The 7,406-nt window shown below is 46.6% G+C and overlaps 1 long non-coding RNA gene and 3 other non-coding genes across 5 annotated transcripts; all 4 read right to left on the bottom strand.

Moving 5' to 3' along the window:
• Positions 1-3,066: 3,066 nt before the first annotated feature.
• Positions 3,067-6,899, bottom strand: LOC119316637. 2 transcript variants are annotated; one of them, XR_005153125.1, is made up of 4 exons: positions 6,456-6,899; positions 5,680-5,808; positions 3,966-4,121; positions 3,067-3,357 (listed from the first exon to the last, which is right to left on the bottom strand). It is a non-coding gene; the product is annotated as an uncharacterized LOC119316637 (long non-coding RNA). The 2 variants fall into 2 exon arrangements; XR_005153124.1 differs by lacking the exons at positions 3,067-3,357; positions 3,966-4,121 and having other exon boundaries at positions 5,195-5,808.
• On the bottom strand, positions 4,593-4,671 carry LOC119319762. Its single transcript, XR_005154619.1, has one exon. It is a non-coding gene; the product is annotated as a small nucleolar RNA Z199 (small nucleolar RNA).
• Positions 4,846-4,926, bottom strand: LOC119319761. The gene has a single exon (XR_005154618.1). It is a non-coding gene; the product is annotated as a small nucleolar RNA Z199 (small nucleolar RNA).
• LOC119319781 lies at positions 5,014-5,110 on the bottom strand. The gene has a single exon (XR_005154635.1). It is a non-coding gene; the product is annotated as a small nucleolar RNA R64/Z200 family (small nucleolar RNA).
• Positions 6,900-7,406: the final 507 nt, after the last annotated feature.

Genomic DNA, 7,406 nt, shown 5'->3' with positions numbered 1-7,406 from the left:
ACCACTTCAAAAGTTAACTTCTCAGCCCTAGAATCATACTCATCCCCAAAGGCCACTTCTAGCTCAATCTTACCAACCGGGTACGCCGACTTACCAGGCACTACCCCATGAAAAAAAGTGTTGGGTGTTTTAAGACTCTTATCAGTCAACCCCATGCGATGGAACGTCTCATAATAAAGGATGTTGATGCTACTGCCTCCGTCCATGAGCACTTTAGTGAACTTATATCCGCCAACCTGAGGTGCCACCACCAAAGCCAGATGACCCAAATTATCGACCCGGAGAGGATGATCTTCCCTACTCCATACAATAGGTTGCTCAGACCATCTCAAATAACATGGAACCGCCAGCTCAACAGCATTTATAGCCCTCTTATGAAGTTTCTGGTCCCATTTGCACAAACTGGTGGTGAACACATGATACTGCCCACCGTTCAGCTGCTTTGGGTTACTCTGATACCCGGACTGCTGCTGCTGCTGACTGCCCTGGCCGGATTGCTGATTATAGCTGCCTTGACTGCCTTGATGGCCCTGGCAATGAAAACCGCCACCGCTTGAGCCGGCGCCCGAGCCATGAAAGCCGCCACTGCCTGAGCCGCTGCCAGGTCTATGGTTACCATCGAATATGTTAGAATTCTTAAAAGCCTTCATGATCGTACAGTCTTTCCACAGATGGTTAGCTGGCTTCTCCCGGGTGTCGTGTCTTGGACAAGGTTCGTTTAGTAGCTGCTCAAGGGTGGGACCTGACCTGCCAGACCGAGGAGGTGGCCGCCCCTTGCGTCGTTGATTGTTGCCCTGTACATTGGCATTATCCACAAAAATCCAGACTACCGTCAGCCTTACGTTTATTACCTCCTTGATGCGCTGGGTTCTGCCGGTGACCTTTGCCATTGCCGTTCTTCTTTCCCTTCCCTGTCTTCTCTTCGTCAGACACGGGGTCCTTGGTACTATCAGAATTGGTGTACTTGACGAGAGCCGCCATCAGCTGGCCCATGTCATTACAGTCATGCTTGAGCCGCCCCAGCTTCTGTTTCAGAGGTTCAAAACGGCAATTTTTCTCCAACATTAAGAACGCGGAGCTGGCATCCATCTTACGGTGCTGGGCGTTGCTTGACATGGCCACTGAGTCCATATGCCTGCTATAACTTGGGCTCCGGCTTGGGCGAGGGGTTTAATGGATTCTATCTCGACTATAAGAATATGCATCCTGTTGTGACAGAGCCGTCTGAAGAAGTTCTCTAACCCGTCGTGTTTCGATCGCTGTCGGAGAGTCGCCTTCCATCGGGAGAGCCGCCAAACGAGCTGACGCAGCGATAAGATTCTCCAAAGGGTTAGAAAAGTGACCCGGTGGTATTGGTGTGCAATGAGGTGGAGCGGTATTCACACAGGGGGTTCCATGGCCCGCGGCTGAACCGGCACTCCAGTCCCGGGTGTTATGATCCGGTTTGCCTCTGGCGAGTTACTGGGACCAGCTCCAGGTGTGTGAAAGAGGTTCCTAGGATCATAAATCAGAGGCAGACGTGATTGAGCCTTTTGGTGCCTTCTCCTCATGACCTCATTTGATGCGTTTACATCCACCGGAAGCCGGAAAGTCTCTGCTTGAAGCTGCTGAGCACGAGCATCTAGAGCTGCCCGCTCTGCAGCCATCCTTACCTCCTCCGCTGCTAAGTTCTCCTTAGCTTGTGTTACCTTCCCACGCAACTGTGCCATCTCTGCATCGTGCTGAGCCTGATCTGCCGGCTCAAGCACGACGGTCAACAAGGTCGTGATCCTGTCCATGAGATCTATCAGAACCTGAGCCGGCGGGTGCACGGGGTCTCCTGACCCGGTCGCCGTCGACCCGATGGTTATTGCAGCCGCAGCCGTAGAATTCTGCCCGGGTTGAGTGCTAGCCATGAAGATTCCGGATCGATTCGGCGGCTCAAAGGGGTCCGGAATACTGCTACCATCGGAACAGCCCCCAATCCCGCCATCTTGTAGTTGATACAAAGAATCTGTCTCGCATGTGGACGACTCATCGTCGGAGTGAATAGCAGTCTCACTGCCATCCACCGATCCTTCAGAAAGTTCCCCTCCATGGATGCAACCCTCGAAGGCACGCCTCACGGTGGGTTGAGCCCGGGCGGGTCTCGCTCACTGAGCCGTCTCGATGAGATTGGTGCAGATGTCCGTCTCAGGTCCCGGCTCGCCGATCCGGCCGATGAAGACGTGGATTCCGCCGAAGGGGACCCGATACCCATACTCGATTGAGCCGGCCTCGGGGCCCCAGCCTGCGTCGTCGATGTAGAGCTTGCCGCGACAACTCTTGGTCATCCGGCCCACAGCATATCCCTTGAGCCCTTCGAAGCTGCCCTTCAAGAACTCAAATCCATCGTGCGCTGGCCCCATGGTGGGCGCCAACTGTCGTGGAATTGTCACGGCAGATGTCCTAGTGAAAGGACGTAGTCGTGGAGCCATCACAACTAGGAAGCTTAAAGGGGTTAATCGGGACAAAGGACACAAGCACTACAAGAAATATGTCAACTTGTGACCCTCACTATTGGCCGCTGAAAGGTCATAGTTTTTCATTTGCGACCTTTTTGTGACCAAAAACAGAAGGTCAAAAGCTGGCGGTCGTAAACTGAAATTAGCGACCTTTAACAGAAGGTCGTTGAACCCATGACCTTTTGTTTTGGTCACTGGTTGTTTGCCCAGGCCACGTCGGATCCGACGTGGCAATCTGACGTGGCAAAATTGCGACCAATTGAAAAGGTCAAAAATTAGAATCGGCCTGGTCCAATTTGGTGTTTATATGGGCTGAGCCCATTAATTCAGCCCATTTGTTGTTGTTTTTTCTTTCAATTTGGGTAAGCTACATGGGTTAGGCCCTATAATTCGGCCTTTCTTATTTTTGGGTTGTGGCCCTTCTTTTTCCTTTTTCGAATGGGTCCCAATTGCCAGATTCTGATAAGCGGGTCCCAAATGTTCGTTTCTGGTTTGTGGGTCCTTATTGTCATGGTCATGTTCCTCAGATTTCAATATGCCAATAATTAAACAACCAATATTTAAATCAAAATAGACAGAAAACAGGTGTAATACTTCAAATAACAAGAAGCAACAATCTGTTACATCAGCACATACAAATGCGATCACAATATAACAAGCTCTACAGATGTACAATATGTCACATGAGCCGATGAGCATCAAGCTCTACAGTATAACAAGCTCTATATGTGTCACAGTTCGTGCTTCAATTTGTTCCAATACGGATCAGCATCAAGGGCTTCATTACTCCTTGAACTAGCTCCGATGAGCTTGGACTATGCTTCTTCCGACTTCTTCATCTTGATGCTCGTGACGAAACATGAAACGCCAGCATCTGCACATTATAGAACAAAATGGTTAGGTACAAAATGAAAGCAAATCTAACAGCATATATCTAACAGTAGATACAAAATAATGAAGGCCAATCCGTGTGCATATATACTAGCGTGCATATATACCAGCAGAACACATAAACCCATCCATCAAAAATCTTGTTTCTGAACATTGGCATCAAATCAACACAAACACTGAATTAACGTGCACAAAAGGAAAGAGCTAATACAGGGAAGGTATATGGGTATCAAAACAAACAAGAAAGAAACTACAATCTATTTTAAGTAAACTCTTACAAGAAAGATGCCCCAGTAAGTAAGCTGAATGGGTGACAAACTGAATAGTGAAACAAGTTGATAGTTGTACACTATAGTGTTTACGCACAGTGGAACTGAATGAATTTCAGATTATGTTGCATGCAAGAAGAGGAGCAGCAGTGCACTCTAGCTAGTGTCCTTGTTAGCTTGTGCAAAAAAAGCAGCATTCATCAAGATTAATTCATGGAGTAAAGAAGAAATACAGAGACAACATCATCATCTGATGATGCGCTAACCAATCAACGACTTCGTTTGTCCAGATCACAGGCAGTGTGACTGAAGAAGAGACTACCTGGACATCCTCGACGGCGGCACAGAGGTCGGGCGAGTCCTTGACAGCCTTGATGTGGTCAATGACGTTCAACCTGTCGACGATGCGCTTGAGCAGGTGGACCAAGCTTTCCCACGCAGGCTCCACGCCCTTCTCAAGCTCCTCCAGCTCGCCCTCCTGCATACAGAGAAACTTCAGATGAGCTAGACCGACACTCTTGTCAGTTGCCACCTACATAAAATAGTCAAGACTAGAGTCTAACTCAAATCAGGTATGCATTCTTCAGACGTTAAATGGAACCTTTATATATATGGCTATAAGGTATGATGCAAACCAACCAAAGTTTTCATCTCCATTCTGAACAAATTAGACTGCAATGGAGTTGCTTAATACTTATAGCATGATTGGTTTTCTGTTCTGAAACTGTAGACATGCTGTGCTTGGCTCATGCTTCAGATATGATCGGTCTACAGAGATTCAGACTGCGCCACAAAGGCACAGTAACAGCTGATGGATATACAAGTAATAAGACAATACTCCCTCAGTGTCAAAGAAACCCGTCCTAGAAATTGCATCAAGCAATTCGTAAGAAAACAAGAACGTGAGCAGCATTGCATTTCACAAGACAACGGTTATTTGAAGATAAGAAATCATCATACTTTAAACTACGAATCACAGGAGTGTAACTCCTGTCATATTGTTGCAGTTTCTCATCATCACTTGAACCACAAATGAAATCAAGCAACACTTTAGATTGGAACTACAAATGGTAAATATCTTTGTTGTGGAGATAGTTCAATTTATAAACTCGTTCAAGCAAAATTATATTTGTTGTGAAGATAGCAGGACTTCCTTCAGTATGTGGATAGCATAGAAAGCCACAAACATATCAGGGTGTTGAGGTACCATCAGAGACTTAAATACTAAGAATCAGAGGAGAAGAGCTCCATCATATTATGGTTTATTCCTCATCACTTGACCCTCAAACATATAAGCATGCATCGACAGCAAGAAAAAAAAAGGCTATGACAATTTATAGTTTGGCAACTATCAGTATGAAATGCAAACATTATTGCTCAGAATATGAAATATCTTCTCATCAATGACAAATGGCATCTCTGAAGTCTGACATACGTCATAGGTTTCATGATTCATCACAGCATTTTGCAAACCGCGGAAAGGATCTCGTGACCACAGACATCACCATTCACCAATAATTAACAGTGTAAACATGTATCAGTAGAGTTGGATGAGCAGTACAAGTATATTAGTATAGGAACTAGAAGTGATGTGCTGTGCTACAAGACCACTAGCAACAGCAGCATGAGCAGTACAAGTATATTAGTATAGGAACTAGATGCCTAGGAATTGGGAGAAAATCCCAAACTAGGGAATAGCACACAAAAAAGTAGCACACAAAAAAGGCAGGCATTGCAAGCATACTCTTCACTCGAAGCTCCAGGAAATAGCACAAAAAATGAGTTGCCTAATAAAGCAACCAATTTCATGTTTGTTCTAATAAAAAATAGCAACCTCCTACTATAATAATAGCAAAAGAAACACATAAGAAGTCATGCTGATTGCCCCTACTATAATAATAGCAAAAGTCATCGAATGGTGAGCAAACAAGACTAGAATTAACACTTGAGCGACAGAGTATCAGAAACCAATTCACGTTATAATCCAATCCTCAAAGTTGTCGCACAGAAACTCATTGTTTCTTTGTTCCACCTACACATGTCCAGCCGCCTTTCCATGACCGCCGGGGTTCACCGCCCTCCTCGACATCCTCAGCTCCTTGGTCGCCACCCTAACCGATCAGACCGGTCCACTCGCCCAGGCCTTTCCCATCTCCTCGATCACCCTGCGTCGACGAGCCACGTCAGATCAAATAGCCCACACTCCAAAAAATTGTAGAGAAACAAACCACACTCGGACCATCGCTGTTGAACCCCTTTTTCAATAAATAAGTCTTTTGTTAAAATGCTTTTTTGTTTTAAATCAGCAACAACGCAATTTTTTATTCTAAAGGAAAGCTTAGCTTTACAAAGCAATTTATGTGGGCAAATCATCCTCTTATACAGAGGGCTAACAGAAATGATAACATTGGCAGTCAAAGACCGTTTAACTGAACCTCTACCAGCGGACTGTACAAAATCCTCACAACTAGCTTGGATGATGTTCCAAAGTTGCCTGGGATAATGCTGAGTAAAAGGTTATCTCGATTACCAAAGGGAACCTGGTTGTTTCAGACATGCTAATTTACACAGTACCATTCTAATCCATTAGGGAGTGACAGTGTATCGAATCTGCAATGTAGTACAAGCTAGGCATTTCATCAAACAGGACAAATGCGTGGAAAGCAGAGTAGCGGCTGGTTGCATTGGATGGATTCATCTCCTCCATTGTTGGATGCATTTGCGCAAGAGAAGGGGATGGAAATTCAGAGACAGTACCCATCAGGCAGCTAGTGGGCTGTTGTACTCCATATAGAGAAGGGGATGAACGCACCTTTGCCTGTGGGTCGGGTCCGCTCCTGCGGTATGCCGAGGTCGCCGGGTGCTCGGAGCCGTGCGGCACCGGGGTTACGCGAGGTCGGCGACCGTCCAACGCACCACCCGAGCGGCCTTGCTGGAGCTCCCTCGTGGGATGGTTCAGCAGCGCCATTCGATGAAGAGCTGCCGCTGCAGGATCTTCGCCGTGGCGACCATCGCGGGAGGCGGGGAGTGACTGGAGTTGCGTCGGCCGGGGTTGGTTGGTAGTACGACTGCGAGGCGCGAGGTGGAGAAGAGGTAGGGAGCGCTATCCTCACGTCGAGCACGCGGCGAGCACGCACGCTTCGGGGCGTCGTAATGCCGGAGGGGAGGGAGGGAGGAGCGATCTGGATCGAGGACAGCGAGGGGAGGGGCGGGTGGCGGCGAGGGCGGATCTGGAAGGGGAGAGGAGGAGAAGAGAGAGAGGGAAAGAAAGGAGGCGGGGGGTGGATGTAAAATTACCACATGACAGAGCTAGGGTTTCGGGAATGTTGTGGAAGGGCTGATGACTGCGGTTGGATCCACGATCATCCGACGGTGTTCGATGCATGATCCGCGTGATGCGTCCACGGACCAATCAGAATACACTACGATGTTATGATCATCTGAATTGGTCAAAAAATTCATTTTCTGTTTTTCAAGTGCCTAAATTGAGTTTTTTTGTAAATGACCTACTATATATTTGTTGCAAAATGGGACCGGATCATTTTTATAATATATTAGGCCATATTTAATGTTCAATTGACAAAATGGTTGGTTGTCAAAAGTTTTTATACACCTCTGGTGAAAAAGACAAAATTCCGTCGTTTCATCAGGAAGCGGGTCAAATTTAAACTACAGCTACCACATAGTTTGCTCTTTATTTTTTTCAAAAATTATTTCTAGATACATAAATATCTATTTAATCAGAGAAACATTAAAAAAATCC

This window comes from Triticum dicoccoides, chromosome 6A, assembly GCF_002162155.2.
Source record: "Triticum dicoccoides isolate Atlit2015 ecotype Zavitan chromosome 6A, WEW_v2.0, whole genome shotgun sequence".
In the NCBI taxonomy this organism is placed as follows: Eukaryota; Viridiplantae; Streptophyta; class Magnoliopsida; order Poales; family Poaceae; genus Triticum; species Triticum dicoccoides.
This window is presented reverse-complemented; position numbering and strand designations above follow the sequence as displayed.